Source organism: Peromyscus eremicus, chromosome X, assembly GCF_949786415.1.
Source record: "Peromyscus eremicus chromosome X, PerEre_H2_v1, whole genome shotgun sequence".
NCBI classification, from domain to species: domain Eukaryota; kingdom Metazoa; phylum Chordata; class Mammalia; order Rodentia; family Cricetidae; genus Peromyscus; species Peromyscus eremicus.
Window position 1 is genome coordinate 32,562,398 of NC_081439.1, and position 19,262 is coordinate 32,581,659.

Below are 19,262 nucleotides of genomic sequence, written 5' to 3' on the forward strand. Positions count from 1 at the left end.
ACCTCTCTTAAGCTTTTTTTTCCTTTTCTTGGTTTGCCTTGTTCAACTTCAAGGTGATACATTGTTTATAGTATTACATTTTATTTTGTTATATTTTTAAAAAAAATATGAATGATGGATGAATGAATGGATGAAAACCTAGCCACTAGGATAAAGCTTGACAACTGAACTATCACTTATACCTGCTGAGAGAGGGAAATCAGTTTTCTCCAATAGAGTGACATTAGGTATATCAATCACTCCACAGCAGTTCTCATGTTCAGTAGTAGTTTATCAACATATAATGACCCCCATAGTTTTTTTTCTTCTTTTTCACTTTTTTTTTTGCAAGAAGAGAAAAACAAGGTGATCTAAGTACGTTCACCATGGTAAGGGGTTTGAAATACATTTTTGGCAGAATTTTCCCTGAAGTTGGTGATCATTCATTGATTTATACATTAATCCCTAGATTTTTGAAACAAAGTCTTACTATGCAGCTCTGGCTGTTCTAGAACCCTTCTATGTTGTTCAAGTGAACCTTAAACTTGTATACATTCTTCTATTTTAACCTTTCCAAAGCTGCACATTGCAAGTATGTCCCACTGCACCCATCCCTAAGTCTTTTAAATAGCCCATAAATGTGTTGAGCTCTTTAAATTAAAAGAACGTAGACTCCTTTGTCTCTCTCATCCCCACTGTCAACCTCTGTGACCTTCTGTCAATGCCACATAGAAAGACTATATTCTTTCTAAAATTCCATTACAATAATTTCTTTATTGATATCACTGATTTCTGATTGTTTTCCCACAAATTATTCTCAGCTCATAAAAAATATAAATTACTACACTACTCCCTCATTTAACAATCAAACAATTAGATTAATAGGTAGTCTAAGTATGTATTGATGCTATTTTCTAAAATGGCTCTATCACTTAACACTGCATCAGGAATGGCTTGTACTTCCAGGTATTGCATACCTTTATCAACATTCTGTATCAGCAGCCTTTTGAATGTTAGCCGCACAAGTCAGTATGTTATATTTGCATTCCCCATATGAAAATTTTAGAGCCTTGAGCTCCTTTGGTAGGCCATTTGTTTTCCTTTTTGCAAATGGAAAATTCAGGTGGTTTTGCCTGTTCCTCACTAAGCCATTTAGCTCTGTTTTTGATTTCTAAGATTTCTTTATCTATACTTGAAAGGAAACTATGAAAAGATCTAATAAATGAAGATATGTACAAATACAAAGTAAAAATTTTTCCATAAAAGTAGAACCCCTGAGCATGGATGTGTCCTCAGAAAAGGACCCTTTCTATGATCTCAGGAAAATGGCTTGAAATTTTGTCACAGCCTTTTGTCTCTAAATTGAAAACAATGGTTTCACAAGAAGGTGATATGTCAAGATGGTACTACATATAGCTTTTGAGCCCAAGTTGTCCTAACTAATAATAACAGTTTCTTTTTTTCTTATTTTAGTCTATTGGAGTTGGGATCTCATATATTCAAGACTTGCTTCCAACTTTTTAAGTTGATATGATGCTAGGGATCAAATCTAGGACCCTGTGCATTCTAGTGAGGCACTCTACCAACTGAGTTATATCACAGTCTCTGTGGCTGTGTGTTTTCTAACATTAAATCATAACATAAGAATGAGCTCTTAACTTCCTGCTTGGGACAGTGAGAGAAACAACCAAAACCCACTGTTCATGTATTTTAATGATCCAAGCATACTAGTTCCAATAAAAAAAATCTCTGCTGAGGACATTGCAATAATATGTCTAAATGAGGAAATTAATATCAGAATACAATGCTCAAAAAAAAAAAACCAGAAATAGACCACAAAAATCTTTAAGGCAACAGAAAAATATTCTTAAATGATTAAAACACATAGTAGGTACTATAATAAAAACTAACATTCTATGAAAACTTGAGAAAATAGGCTTGGGAATAAACTGATTATGACTTGTGTAATAAAATCTATCTCTGATGTATATAAATTGTCTGAATGGGATATGAAATTAGCTGATCTTTAAAATCCCATTTAGTGCTATCATTGATTCTAAAGTCACAGAAACTTTCATATTAATATTCTGTTTAAAAATGTGCCAAGTGAACAGAGGAATTCTGTTATGTTTCTCCTCTTTTGCTTTGTCTCATAGTGCTGTAGACATGATCCCAGCAGTTCTAGCTAAATTGAGCTTTTTAAAATATCTACTATTTACATATTGAAAGTGGAAATGAGAAACATAATGAGGAAATACAAGTCTCTACAGAGACAGAGTAGTTAATCATCTTCCTTTCTTTTCCTCTTCTTGAGACAAGGTCTTTGTATGTAGACCTGGATGACCTATAACTTACTATATAGCCAGCATGGCGTCCAAGTTACAGAGATCCATCTGCCTCTGCCTCCCAATTGCTGGAGTCAAATGTGTGAGCCTTGCCCCATTTTTCTATTTCAATCTTTGAACCAAGGCTTGAATACTTTGATTTGATCTAGTGTAGTGGAGTACATACTAATGCAACACCTTACTGATAGGAATTTCACCACTTCATGAAAACCATGCAATTAAATTTGGGAGCATTTTTAACTAAATGATACTTAAACTGAGGCCAAATTTATTTTTATAAGCATTTTCAGGCCTTCTTTTTGCATTTATTCAGATCAACCATTACCTTTCCACAAAATGACATGAAAAACAGATACACCCATTCACCTTCCAAATCTTATTTTGCCAGCCCCTTTAACTAATGACCTAGTGGCATCATTTTAAATATCTTAACTATTTTTTTTTCCTGACCCAGCTCATCATTTGCTTTTGCACAAATGTGACGGTAGCATCCAAACACATTGTTTGCATGTGTGTTGTTGTTGTTGTTGTTGTTGTTATTTTATGGCCTTCAGTGGCAGCATAGCCAGGATATCACCATAGCCTTACAGTGGCACAGCTGCTCAGATCAATATGGCCTCTGGTGAGTGACCCCAGCATAGCAACATGGATTTAGGCTGCAGCACAGATCATGGGCATCCTCATGGCCTTTGGTGGTAACACAGACATAGGCTACAGGCTGCAGAAAGACCACAGACCCAGACATGGCCCTCAGTGGCAGCACAGGCCCCAATATCACCATGGCCTTAGGTGGCAGCACATGTCACTCAGATCAGTATGGCCCCCAGTGGCAGCACAGCCCACAGACATCAATGTGGCTTCAGGCTGTAGCACAGACCATCGACATTTATATGGTTCTCAGTGGTGACATGGGCCACAAACATCAATATGGCCCCCAGCAAGGAGCAGGCAAGGCCCTGGTGGTTAAGCTTGGGCTTCCACTATGACTACCTCCACAATGTTTGTATATGTAGTCAACCAAGGGAAAAATGTTGAACATTTCAAAATACATAAAGCAAAATTATATAAATATAGGAAAAATCAAAATTAAATCCAATAACAGAAGAATTGTGCACCCCCCCCAAATCCCTGGATGATCAAACAAAGAAAACAAAAGAATAAATTAGAAATAGCTTAAGTTCCTGATCCCACTGATAGTCGCCCCACAAACAGACCAAGCTATACAATTGTCACACACATGCAGAGGGCCTAGGTAGATCCTATGCAGGCTCCCTAGCTGTGGGTCCAGAGTCCCTAGCTGTGGGTCCAGAGAGAGTCGGTGATCCCTCGCTATCTCAGGTCAGCTGTCTTTGTGGGTTCCCCTGTCATGACATTGACCCCTGCCCCAGGCTCCTATAATCCAGGACTCCCAGAGGTCAGCCTGGTACTTGGCTGTGGATCTCTGAATCAGCTTCCATCAGTTACTAGATGAATCCTCTCTGATGACAATTAGGATAGTCACTAATCTGATCACAGGATAAGGTCATTTCAGGCATCCTCTCCACTATTGCTAAGCCAAGGTCATCCTTGTGGAATCCTGGGAGTTTCCCTGGCATCAGATTTCTCCCTAACCCCAAAATGCCCGCCATCAAGATATCTCTTTCATTATTATCTCCGTTCCTCCTGCCCCAAACCTGCCCAGTGTGACTTCTTATGTTCCCATACTCCCAACTCCACCCTGTTTACCCTGCCCCCAGTTTACCCATATCTCTTCTATTTCCCCTTCCCAGGAAAATCAATGTATTAGGGTCCTCCTTGTTACCTACCTTCTCTGGAGCTGTGGACTGCGGTCTGGTTATCCTTTGCTTTACATCTACTATCCACTTATAAGGGAGTATATAACACGTTTGTATTTCTGAGTCTGGGTTACCTCACTCAGGAAAATATTTTCTAGTTCCATCCATTTGTCTGCAAATTTCATGATGTTGTCATTGTTTTGTTTTGTTTTGTTTTGTTTTGTTTTTTTGTTTTTTTTACAGCTGAGTAATACTCCATTATGTAAATGTACCTCATTTTCTTTATCCATTCTTCAGTTGTGGGACATCTAGGTTATTTCCAGGTTCTGGCTATTGTGAATAACCCAGTCCCCAAGCTGGTTTGTCTCTCCCAACCTTGATGCAGAGGGGAAGGAACTTGGTCCTGCCTCAACTTGATGTGCTATACTTTGTTGATTCCTATGGGAAGCCTGCTCCTTCTGAATGGAGACAGAGGAGTGGATGAAGGAGGGGGTAGAAGGGAAGTGGGAATAAGGAATTAGAGGAGTGGAGGGAGGGGGAACTGTAGTCTATATGTAAAATAAGTGAAAAAGTTAATAAAAAAATAAAAACAAAATAAATAGCTTAAGTTAAAAGTAATTTTAAAACATCTTAAACTATCACTGTCAAAAATTCTATGATCTATAACAAAGAACTTTCTTTTTTCTTCAAAGTGTTTGTAGTATTATTTAAAAATAAGAAGATTAAACAGAATTGTAACAAATCCGCTGTAGAGCATAGGCATGGTATTCCAAGCATGAAGTTCCAGCACTAGGAAAGCTGAGAAGGGAAAAATCACAAGCATGATGCCAGCTTGAACAAGATACACATCCAGGACCAGCATGGTATACATATCAAAACCATGTTTTAAAATACCAAAATAGTGAGTTCCACTGTTTTTTTGTTTGTTTGTTTTTGGTAGGTTTTTGGCTTTATTTTGTGGTATTTGAGTATTTTTTGTCTTACTTGTTTTTGTTTGGTTGTTTTGATTTTCTATTTTTTTTTGAAAGAGAGAAATAACAAGAAGTTGGTAGGATAGGGAGGTTGGAAGGACCTGGGAGATGTTGAAGGGGGCATGATCAAAATATATTGTATAAAAATTAGCTATCATAGGACTTCTATAAAACATTAATTAAAAAGTATAAAAGATTCTAGTCATTTTGAAATACAAAAATTCATTAAAAATACAGCCAGGACTGCATGGACAACCAGTTTACAAATAATGACACATAGAGGCCAACATAAAATTCACAATATCCATAGAGGCAAATACTGCTCCATTAACCATTTTAGCCTTAAAAATCTTGTCTTTCTATAAAGAGCAGTAAAAAATAGTACAGCGAACAACATAGTCAACTCAGGAAAAATTAGATCAAAATAAAAAGTTATAAGCCAAAAAGAATTTTTCAAATGAAAAGAAAATGGAGGTTTCATTCAGGAAAAAGTGCATTTGCTTAATACCTCAAGTTTCTGGGTTGATGTCTCAGCATGACTAGAAAATAACAATAAATGCAAATTAAACACTATGTAAGTATAACATGCTGATTTTTTAAAAGTAAAATGAAGTGACTATCACTAGAACTGATTAATTAAAAAACTGAGTTAACACTTCTTTTTTTTTTTTTTTTTTTGTGGTTTTTCGAGACAGGGTTTCTCTGTGTAGCTTTGTGCCTTTCCTGGAACTCGCTTTGGAGACCAGGCTGGCCTTGAACTCACAGAGATCCGCCTGGCTCTGCCTCCCGAGTGCTGGGATTAAAGAGTTAACACTTCTTAAGAGCAAATAAAATTGCCAACTTCTTCATAATCCAAAAAAGAAAACCTCAAATATTCCAGATGAAGTTGGAAAAGACACATAAACATAAAATAAAGGTTTCATGTATGAATAATGCATTTATTCTAGTAAATAAGAAAATCTTAATGAAATGGATAATTTTCCAATGAAAAGCAATTAACAAAAATTACTAAGCAAAAGTAGAACATTCAGAAGAGCACTGTGAATATATGCCAATTTAAAAGGAAAAATACAACAAAACAAAGGCTTTAAAATATTTTATGTAATATTCATGTGTGTATGTGGTTTTTTATTTAATTTTTTTATTTTTTGAGATTTTTCATTCATGAGTACTGTATTTACATCAATCCCACCCTTCTTTCTCCCCTACTTCTACCATGTTCTGTCCCAATTCCCTCTCAAGTTTAGGACTTCTGCTATAATTATTATTGCAAGAAAACAAAATGTTTATTAAATATATGTCATAAGGAAAAAGACAGTGGCCCACGTGCTTTATAAGCAACTAAAGACTATTTTTAAATATTAGAAACCAAAATAATTTTTGGTTAATTTAAACTTTCCCAAAATAAAAACATTGAGCCCTTCAATTTACGCCATAAAGCTAGTAAAATCACAATACCAAAATCCTTAAAAAGACAGTAAAATGAACTGGCTGAGTCATATACAAGTATGGAAATAACTTTAAAAAACTAATAGCAAAGTCAATCCATCACAAGACTGTAAGAACCATGACCAAATCCAGTTCATTTCAGATATGTAAAACTGGTTTGACCTCAAAATGACTATTAATGTATGAGCAAGATAACAGGAGACCAGATAAATTTCAAAAAGCTTCTCTAGTAGTAATATGATAAAATCATATCAGAGTCAGAGTGTACTTGTTTAACACTGTAACAAGAAACAACAGCCATTCCTACCTTTCTAATTAAGTATAAGAGGCATTAACATCATCATTACAACTTCATATGCTAATTACCCTGATTTGATCATTATATAATTATAAAATGGATGTATACATTATTCTATGTACACAGTATCTATGTACTGAAATATTGCAATGTGCCTCATAAATTTCTACATTTCACATAAATTGAAAAATAAAAAGAATAGAAATATATATATATATATATATATATATATCAACCTACTTAAATACTTGTTTTACTTAATTTTTTTCATTTTTTTAAAATTTGTGCTATGTGGTGTGTGCATGTTTGTTTGTGCCCATGTGAAAGCCACATATCAACTTCAGGTTGTCTATAATTTCACCACCTTATTTCTAAGACAGGTCACTCACTGACCTTGGAGCTTATCATTTAATCTATACTGGCTAGACAGCAAGCCCTCAAGATTCTCTTTTCTCCACCACCACCATCTGGCATTGGGATTACAGATCTGCACTGAGCTTTGCACATTTTTACATGGTGCCTGGTATCTGAACTCATGTCCTCATGCTTCTACATTAAACATTTATCCACTGAGCTATCTCCTCAGCCGAAAGAAACACATTCAGACTAACATAGATAGCAATGCTTAGGAAATTAGAAGGCAAATTAGGTTTTGCTTACGACTGACTTCATGGTTCCTAATAAAGTCTCTAATTTAAGTAGTATTTCTTATCTCACTCGCTTCTTATTCTCCTTTGCTTCTCCCTTTACGTTATCACTTTCTAAATGGTGTCTTCCAATGAATACTTTTCTTTACTCTTAACATTTAATTGTTGAGTGACCACATCCAGCAACATCTACTTAAAGATCTATATATTGATGATGCTTCATTGTCTCAAGCATTCCACTATGCTATCAATATTTATAAGTTATTTGTAAAATATGCTTTCAAGTCTGTTTCATTCTCAATAACTGATACTACAATCTAAACAGTTAGTTGCTTAGGCAACACAATTTCTATATAAATGACTAACTTGCCAGCTACTAATGTAATTAGAAATAGATCAGCAAATACCATCGCCATTAATAGCCAAATTTGTGGTGAGCCTGACCATTTTCATGTTAATGCTGTTTAACTATTTACCATCTGGAACAAGCCACCAACTCCTCACTTTTGGTCAATTTTCAAATTAGTATGTTTTCCACACTCAGTACTTTCTTGTATATTCCATCTAAGAGCGAGCCCTATTATTTCAAACACTTACATTTTGGAGAATATCATATATGCATACAATGTATTTTGAACATATTCACCCCCACTTCTCTCCCTAATTTCTCCCACATCTACTTGCTACCCCAATTACACCACTCCTCCCAACTTTTTTTTTATAACTGCCTAAGTCAAATCTGTGTTGGCTATATATTCATGCACATGAGGCAACTACTAAGGCATGGGAAACCTACCAAGGATCAGATACTTAAAGAAAACTGACTCACCCAGAAGCAATCAACATCAGTGGCTCCTCTTCTCAGGGTGGGAACTCATGAGGCCTTCTCCATGATAGAATGTTTACTGTCTTATATGGGGAACCATAGCTGCTGTGAGGTTCTGAGTACAGCAGTTCTGTCACGTACAGAACACAGTTTTGCTTTGGTCCTTTTCAACCTCTGATTCTTATAATCTCTCTTCTCCTACTTCTTCAATGGTCCCTGAGCACTTGGTGGGAAGGAGTACAGTACAGATGTCTTTTTGTGGCTAAGCACTCCACACATACTTATTCTTTTGCACTTTGAACAGTAGTGAGTTTCTGGGTTAACCATCATCTATTTGCCAAAGAAATTTCTTTGATGAGGTTTGAGAGCTGAACTAATTTATGGGTAGGGAGATATACATTTAGAGGAGATTTTGATACTACTCTCATTTAGAGTAATAATTGTAGTAGTTTCACCCTGGAACCTATAAGCTCCCTAACGATGAGTTCTTGGCCAGAACTAAAGTATCAGGAATGAATTTCCTCCTTTGGTATAGACCTTAAATCCAAGTAGAAAGAGATTGTGCTGCTATTGAACCTAAGGGGTATTGTGATGGTTTGAATGGGTATGACCCCAATGGACTCATGTGTTTGAATGCTTAGCTCATAGGGAGTGTCACTGTTAGGAGGTGTGGTCTTGTTGGAGTGGGTATGGCCTTGTTGGAGGAAGTGTGTCACAGTGGGAGTGGGCTTTGAGGTCTCCAAATCTCAACCCAGTCTCCTTCTGTTGACTGTGGATCAAGATGTAGAACTCTTAGCTCCTTCTCCAGCACCATGTCTGCTGTATGCCACCATGCCACCTGCCATGATGATAATGGACTAAACCTTTGAACTGTACACAACCTAATTAAATGTTTTGCTTTATACAAGTTGCCATGGTCAGTGGTCATGGTGTCTCTTCACAGCAATAAAACCCTAACTAATACAGGTATTATCATACTTTGCTTCTCTGTTGCTGTGATAAACACCATAACCAAAAGCAAATTGAAATAGAAAGTGGGTATTTTAGCTTCTATGTTACAGTCCATTATCCAGGGTTGTCAAAGCAGGAACTAAATGCAGGGACAAGGAGAAACAGTAATTGGGGAGGAGGAACTGAAGTAGAAACCATGAAGAAATGATGCACAGCAGCATTTCTTATATCACCCAGGACCCAGGGATAATACCATCCACAGTAAGCCAAGACCTCCTCCCACAATTAGCAATCAAGAAAATGTCCCCACAGACATGCCCAAAAGCCAGTCTGATGGGGGCAGTTCATCTATTGAAATTCCCACTTCCCAAATGAATCTGATTTTGGTGAGTTAACAAAAACTAACTCGTACAGGTCTATTTTGTTATGACATTTATTGTTGCTCACAAAGTTAACAGATGGCTAAGTGGGTAAGACTATTGATATTTGTTCTCTCCCAGAAGCCTGCATAGCACTTTCTGGTACTATGAAAGCTAGACATCAGAAAGAACATTCTTGTCACTACTAATTTGAATTATCCATGTTCTGTGACCAAAGTCTATAGTGTCTTCAGCAATATGGTCTTATTGCCAAGTTCTCTTGGGAGTCCAAGAGCAACAGTAATACACTTTAGTGTTTGGGGGATTTCAGTGACATCCTGGCCAAGAACTCAAAGGCATACATCCTATAACTAAAATTGCTCTTTTTATCTGTAAACTTAAGGCTTCTGGGAGGAGAATCATCATCTTCATCGTTATATATATATATGGATATATGTATCCATATATATATATAAAACATATGTAACTGCAGGTTTCCATGTGGCTTTTTGAAACATCATTAGTGTTATTTATCACAATGGAATTTTATTCAGCCAGAAAGAAAAAGAGAAATTTGAAGGTGAAAGGACGGAACTATATAAACACTATACTGAGTAAGATTACCTACAATCAGGGAGACAAATATTTCATTGTTTCATGATTTAACTCATATGTGAATCTTAGTATTAAATCTTTAGATTTGTATGTTTATTTTGGAGTATCTGTAGTATATTCTTAAAAGACAAATATCTGTCTTTCTTTTATTAAATTATCTGCTAATTTCCTCTGGTAGTTAGAAGAACATCTGTGTTATCTTTCTTTGAATATGGTGTGTTGTTCATGTCCAATAGTCATACTCCAGTCTGTATAATATGATATGCTTGTCCTAACTCAGAGTGCTTCCAATTAAACAGATCTACCCCCACACTCCAGACTTGGAATAGTAAGCACATTCTGTATACCATCCCAATTCCTACTGTCCACCTGACTTCATTCAACGTAAGCCAGTTCTAATCTCTAGACCCAACCTGCCTCCACATCTAATCTTCTTCTCCATGACAACAAACTCAGAAACAACAAAAGAAGTTCATATGCTTAGACCTCAAAGCAAAAATACCAACAATACGAAAGATCAAGTCAGTATCTTCTTTCCAAGTCCTACCAGTCATGGAGAAAGAGTGGCAATGGCATTATCTAGATGAACTCCAGGACACAGATTTTAAGATACAATTCTAAATTTCATCAGAGTATTCAATGAGTTTAAAGAAGGCACAAAGAAACACCTGTTCAATGAAACCAAAGAAAAATGAGCTTAAGGAGAATAAATGTCTGAATGATGCCTAAGAGAACATAAACAAGGCTGATGGAAGTGAAAAAAAATCCAGGACTTGAGAATAGAATTCAATAAAGAGATAGAAGCACTGAAGGGGACTCAGGCTGAAATAAAGATGGAAATGAAAAACCCAATAGCCCAACTAGAAAAAGGAAAGCCGTATAAGTATAATGAATCAAGCAGAAGATAAAATTTCAGGATATGAACACAAAGTAGAGAATCTAGACCAGTTCTCAACGTGTAAGTCATGACCCTTTAGGAAGTTGAAGGACTCTTTCACAGGGGTTACCTAAGACAATCTATATATCAGATATTTACATTACAATTCATAACAGTAGCAAAACAATGGTTATGAAGTAGCAATGAAAATAATTTTATTGTTGGGGGTCACCACAACATGAGGAACCATATTAAAGGGTTGAGGCATAGGAAAGTTGTGAACCACTGATCTAGACCAAATAAGCACAAAATATGAATTTAAAAAAGAAAGGAATACACAGGAAATATGTGACACCATGAATAATAAACAAATCTTCAAATTATAAGCATACATTAGGGAAAAGAATCCCAAGCCAAAGGCATAGCTAAAACAATAAGGCAAGAGAAAGAAATTAAAGGCACACAAATAGGGAAAGAAAAAGTCAAACTATCTATATTTGCAGATGGTATGATAGTATACATATCCTATCCCAAAAATTCTGCCAGAGAACTTCTAGGGACCATAAATCCAAAAGTGTGGCAGGATACAGAATCAACTTGCACAAATCGATAGCATTTCTCTACACCAAAAACAAATGTACAGAGAAGGAGATCATGACACCTTCACATTCACAATCGCCTTAAAGAAGACCAAATATCTAGGGATAAACTTAACAAGGGAAGTAAACAATCTCTACAATGAAAACATTAAATCTCTGAAGAAAAGAAGGGAGAAATAAAGATGCTAGAAAATGAAGCAATGTTCCATGTTCATGGACTGGTATTAATAACATTGTGAACACAACAATTCTACCAAAACTATATATAGATTGAATACAATCACAATCAAAATCCCCATCTCATTTTTGCAGAAGTAGAAATTATAATCCTAAAATTCATATGGAATCAGAAAAGACACCAGGTAGCTGAAAACAATCCTATGCAAAAAGAACAAAGCTTAAGTGATTACAATTCTAGATCTTAATCTATATTACAGAGCCCTCATAATTAAAACAATATGAAATGGGAATTAAAACAGACATTTAGAGAATCTCAAAGAACTAAACATGAGTACATGTGTAGATGGAAGTTTCTCTGGTCCCACCCAGCCCCGCAGTCCCATAGCTGCTTATAAAATAATCACTCAGAGGCTAAATATTAATTACCAATTGTATGGCCTATGGCAGGCTTCTTACTAGCTAGCTCTTATAACTTAACTCATTTCTATTAATCTGTAAGTTGCCACATGCTAGCATCTTTGCTGGCATCTTGCTGCTCCTGGTGGTGTTGGTGTCTCCTTAAACTCTTCCTTTCTCCCCCCTTTCTTCTCCTTTGATTCCCCACCTGCCTCCAAGCTGCCTTGCCATAGGCCAAAGCAGTTTATTTATTAACCAGTGGGAACAACATATATTCACAGTGTACAGAAAGACAACCCCCAGCACTTCCCCTTTTCTATCTAGTCAAAAAAGGAAGGTTTTAGCTTTAATATAGTAAAATTATATGTAAGAAACAGTTATCAAGCAAAAATTACAGTTACAATATCTAGTCCATTTGCATTTGACAAATTCAGCGAAAATTCCATTATCTATCTTTTTTTTTAGGAGTCCGAAATGTACCTAATTCACTTTCTATCCTAACAATGTGGTGATATTTTATTTGTGCACCCCAATAAAGCTTATCTGAGGATCAGAGGAAAAAGCCAGCCACTATATTAAACATAAAGGTCTGGTAATGGTAGCACATGCCCTTAATCCTAGCATTTGGGAGGCAGAGATCTGTATGGATCTCTGTGAGTTCAAGGCCACCCTGGGTACAGAGCTAGGTGTGGTGGCACATGCCTTTAATTCCCAGCATTAGTTAAACATAGATATCTGGAGGTCTGTACACATATACAGGAAGTGATAGAGCTGGGCAGAGGGAAGAAGCGAGATGGCAGGGCTCAGAAAGGATATGAGTGAGTATACAGGAAGTAGCTTTCACTGGATGCTGAAGAGGTGATAAGGTGAGGTTGGCTGTGGCTTGTCCTATTCCTCTGATCTCTCAGTTTTCACCCCAATATCTGGCTGGGGTTTTTTATTAATAAGACCGTTTAGCAATCTGTCTTACATACATGTATCCTCAGCCACTTAATATTTGATAAAAAAGTACCAAAAACATACATTGGAGAATAGAAAGCTTCTACAACAAATGGTGCTAGGAAATCTGGATGCCCATATGCAGATGAATGTAGTTAGACCTATGGTATGTATTGTCTTGCCCAAAAACTAATCCCAAATGGATCAAAGACCTTGTTTCAACCTGAAACACTGAAGCAGCTATAAGAGAACATAGGCAGTGTTATACATGATTTGGATGTAAGAAAGAACTTTCTGAGCCGGGCTGTGATGGCACATGCCTTTAATCCCAGCACTAGGGAGGCAGAGCCAGGTGGATCTCTGTGAGTTCGAGGCCAGCCTGGGCTACAGAGTGAGTTCCAGGAAAGGCGCAAAGCTACACAGAGAAACCCTGTCTTGAAAAACCAAAAGAAAAAAAAAAGAAAGAATTTTCTGAATAGGACTCTATTTTCCCAAGAATTAAGGCTAACAATTGAGAATAGGACTTCATAAAACTAAAAAGATTCTGCACAGCTAAAGAAATAATCAACCAGTTAAAAAGGAAGAGGAGTGGATAGGGGGTGGGGTTGGTAGAAGTTGGGGAGTGTGGAGGAGGGGAGAGAGAGGGAAATGTGGTTGGTATGTAAAATGGAAAAAAAACTTATAAATAAAAAAAAACAGAAAACAAAAAAGAAAGCCTCAGAATGGGGAGTTAGATAGATAGACAGATAGATAGGCAGACAGACAGACAGATAGATATGTACATACATACATACATGCAAACATACATACATACATAGTCACATAGATATGGATTGACAGATACATAGACATGCATATGTAGATACCCTGCTATATATCTGACAGAGGATTAATATCTAGAATATACAAAGAACTCAACACACAAAGAGTAAAAAAATGGCCCATTCAGCAAATAGGCCTGAGTCTGAAATAGAGAGTTCTCAAAAGAAGAAAAAGATGGCTAAGAAATATTTTTTAAATGCCCATAATTCCTAGGAATTGGGAAAATGTAAATGAAAATAACTTTGAGCTTTTTCATCTTACCCCAGTCAAAATGGTGAAGATCAATGAAGGGAATGTGAGAAAAAGGGAACCACTGTTGGTGGGATGGCACACTGGTACAACCACTATGCAAATCAGTGTGCAGAATTCTCAAAAAGCTAAAAATAAATCTACCATAAGATGAGGCTATACCACTCTTTGACAAATACCCAAAGGCCTCTACATCCTACTCCACAGATACTTGCTCAGCCATATTTATTGTTACTCTATTCACAATAGCTAGGAAATGGAAATAACCTAAATACCCTATGACTAATGAATGGATAATAAAAAAATGTGCTACATATGCACTATGGAATGAAAAGTAAGTCAGTTTTCTTCATATAATGGCATCTGTTTTATCCACCCACTCCAGGACAGGCTTATGCCAGGAATAATTGGCCAACACAAACTGAACTCAATGGGTTTGGTTTAGTTTTGAGTAATAGGAAGGAAGAGGGGCCAGAAGGAGGAAGAAAGGTGGGAGGGGCAAAGGAAGGAAAGAAGGAAACAAGGAAAGAAGGTACAGAGGTGGGAAGAGGATCTTAGAGGAGTTAGGGGAGAAAGGAATATGATCAAAGAATAAATAAAAATAATATTTTAAAATGTTTTTTGATTTTTTTTACAATTTTATGATATCTTCTTCATAGTCTTATCATATATTATCATAAGAAACTATGTTTATTTGTTTACAAATCCCAACTAGAATTTAAGTTCCTTTTTGGCTAATACATGCAGGAATACAAAGACTGTATGCATTCTAATCAGTTAAGTTTCTTCGTGGTCTCATGCATTTATTTTTGAATATGACCTTTAGAGCCATTTTGTCAATATAAAAATATTGTTCAAATTTTTAGTGGAATTACATTAACCTTACAGACTGAAATATAGTAGGCACTTAATGAACTTCCTGAATACTGAATACTGAATGAAAGTGTTTCTGAAAGATACAGACCTAACAACTATTTTTATTCAGCATTGTCTTAGAAGTTCTAGAAAAATGTCATGACAAAATGCCAAGAGATTTAAATATTACAAAGAGACAAAACTGTAACTACTTGTAAATGATATAATCATCTTTCTAGAAATTATAAGAATCATCTAAAAATAATTAAAACTAATAAGAGATTAAATAGGGTGGCAAGTTATAGGCTATTAAAAATATTCTTTTACCCACATTCTCAAAATAACCAGCTGTAAAATATTTCAGAACTAAGCTTAAATTCTATAGTGCATAAAAACATATGCAACACTTAGAAATAGAATATATATATATATAATGTACATCAATGAAATTGCATGCTCTTTGTAAATATACAAATTAATTCTAAATCAACAGAAAGCTATAGCTTGTTCTGTTCTAGTAATACTACTAATTTCAAAATGATAATTTTCCCCAAATAAGTCCAGAAGGTTAATATAACAAGAAAAGTCCCAATATAACATTTGAGTATTAACAAAATGACTTAAAGTTCACTTTGAAAATAAATTCACACTAAAAGCCAGAAATCTTTGAACAGGAAAGAAGATTGGATCCGATTGCTCAAATACTAAAACATAAGACCATATTAATTGAAAATCCAACCATTCCTGAATTGTATACATGAATTAATGAAACAGAAGGAAGCAGCTATGTTCTTTAGCACAAAATATACTAAAAATAATTAACATGATAAAAGTAGCATTCTATTTCGTTATTTAATGAAGATAAAATGACATACAATAATGTTAGAAAAACTGAGTAAAAATTCTTTCTAAACAAGTAAAATCTTCATTTCCCATTATATAAAAAAGTAAACTACAAAAATGTTAAAATGTAACATATCAAAGTAATAATTAATTAATATTTAAATAAGCAGTTCTTTTTTCTGATTCCATTTATGTTCATACTAGAAATTATCACCATATTGCATATCTCTTCAACTATTATCCTCATATTCTTCTTCCTCCATGTTTAAGTTTGCATATTTTCCCTAAACAGTTCTATCATTCAGAAATACTCCTTTATATTTTTATTTGTAAATATCCTTCAAATTTTTTGTAATAATTTTTAAAAAAAACACCCCAGTAGATTTTAATAATTCAGTGAAAATGAAAAGGAGGAGAAATTCAACTTTTGGACACCAGGAAATGCAGTGTGAAAATAACAATAGCTTATAGAGACAACATAAGATTACTAACTGCCAGCAGGAAGTCCAGTGCACTTTGCTGTCCTTGGTAACAGGCTTTATTTCACTGTTTTGTAGCTTTGATGTCATCAGATCATTTACCTGAAGCTATATTAGAGTCCATGAGTATGATATTCATGGCATTTCATTAACTCAAAAGTCTATTTTTTTCTATAAATGCTTTGACATGTGTTTTTTTATACTTACAGTTCTATTTCCTGTTGCTTTGATAAAATACTCTGAAAAAAAGCAAGTAAAGTGACAAAAGTGTTATTCTGACATGTACTTCAAGGGTGCAGTCCACTATGAAGGAGAAATAAAGGCTACAGGAATTTGAAGTAGATGGTCACATGGCAGCCATAGTCAGAAAGTAGAGAATGAGGAATGTACAATGTATGCTACTGCTCAGTTTCCTTTCTCTATTCATATAGACTGGGAACCCAGGCAGGAAATGGTGCTAGCCACAACATGTGGGTATTTACACCTCAATTAACATAATGAAGATAATCTCCCATAGGTAGACTCTGAGGTCCATCTCACAGCAAATTCTAGATACTGTCAAAATGGCAACATTCACCATAACACTTACAAATACTGAAATTTACTATATATATTTTTAACCTAAAAAAATCTGATTATAAAGTAATTACATTTCTCCCTTTTCCTTCCTCTCTCCTCCCATGTGCCTCTACTGCTTTCTTGAAAATTAATGACCTCTTTTTTGTTAATTGTTTTTGCTTGCAAATATATATATATATATATATATATATATATATATATGTATATGTATTTATATTCATGTATATTCCAATATATAACTTGCTCAGTATGTATAATGTTATTGGGATGTGTGTTTTTAGGGCTGAGCATTTGGTATTGGAGTTGGAATATTCTTCACTGCAGAAGACTATTTCTTCTGCTCTGAGCATTCCTCAGTTACCTCTACTTCTTTGTGTATAGTTGACTGTGCCTGTACTTTTTCCAGTCCACTTTGGTTTGTCTACATTCTATGTCATATGGTAAGTTTCTGGAAAGTAAACAGTATTGTCAATTAGTTTTCTTCTAAACTAGGAATATTGAAATCTATGTCATTTTAATTATCTGCTCATTTATGAAACTGGCAAAAGAGGGATATTTGAAAAATTAGTAATTAAGACATTCAGCATCTATATTCTCTTTGAATACATATAACTCAAAATTTCAAATCCTTAGCATTTAGATGGCACACAGTAAAACAAATAAGCAAACAACATCAACAAAAAAAAAAACCCAGGAAATTGGAAAGAGCAACATAAATATAAATCTTCTATAGATTAAGAAACACATGTCAATGTAGTTAGGCACACAAGATAATGCCTAAAGCCTGATCAGTTGGAAGTAAATTTTTTCGAGGAATAAATTTCAATTTAATTTACAAGTAGGTTGCTATTAGTTGTCAAGAGTCAGTTAAAAGAAATGTGGAATGTTAGCACATGTGTTTTAATGATTCACTAGTCAAGGCAGAGCACAGTGCTATTCTCAAAAATTGCTCCAGGGGATACTGCATATTTCATTTCAGCCTTAGTCAGGCTGAAAAAGGTTACAGGATGTACTCTTCAATTTGAATGATTGTTCTACTATTAAAATGCTGTTTAGTGCAAAGCAAAGAGCAATTTGCAATTTCAATTGCAAAGTTTTCCTTTGGAAGATGGTTCATCTTTGAAAACAAACTGTCAACTTCATAAAAACTAAAGCAGCTGGTTGTAGAAAAGGTGTGCTATTGCATTTCCTGTGAGAACATTAACAATAGGTGATGATCTTATTAACAGTCATTCTACTGACTGAATGTGTAGTCTGGATATTGTTCAATGATATGTTCATGTTTGCATTCATGTTTATAAAAGCCACAGCTCTCTTTTCTGGCTTAAACAGTACTATAAAAACTGTGACTTTTTATAGTTTTTTTAATACATAAATGTGTACTTAGATGTATGTATATTAAACATGAATTAAACCTATATTAAATATAACTCAGAACACTCCTAGCTCAGTTTGTGTTAATTAAATGTAATACCATGCAGAAAAGAGGCTGCAATGGTTAAGGTTCAAAAGGCAATTGCCTGCTAAAACCACTTTTTACAACACAGTTCAAATTTGTTTTCTACCTACCTGAAGAGCAGTTCTCAAACAGCTACAAGATGAAATGTGTTTTAAATTGAATATTTGCTAAGTTATTCAGTTTGAAATTTTAAAAGAATAAGGAGTTAACTGATTTTTAAAAAGGTATATTAAAGTTGAAGTCACTATGACCTGTAGGTCTTATGCTATACACAATACCAAAGGGCTTCTGATATTTTCACCTAATATATGTCTACCTCTTCTTTTTACTCTTATTAAGAATTTAAAATTTGCTTCAAAAGATGAAAAAATATGAATGAGAAATATTCTATGTAGCAGGAATCTTAGAAGGTTTTATTAATAAAATCAAACCTGAGCCAAGTATTGGGGTGAACACTAGAAGATCAGAGAGACAGAACAAGCCACAGCTAACCTCACCTGGCCAACTTCTCAGCTGATCTTGTTTCCTCAGACTGGAAGCCTCTGTGTCCTCATATCCGAATGGCTCTCAGCTGAACCGTGCTGCTCAAAAGCCTGAAGCTTAACCAGCTAAAAGCTTAACCAGCCAAATGCTTAACCAGCCAAATGCTTCTAGTTTCTGGTCCTCACGCCTTATATACCTTTCTGCTTTCTGCCGCCACTCCTTGGGATTAAAGGCTCACTTTCTGGGATTAAAGGCATGTGTCACCATGCCTGGCTGTTTCCAATGTG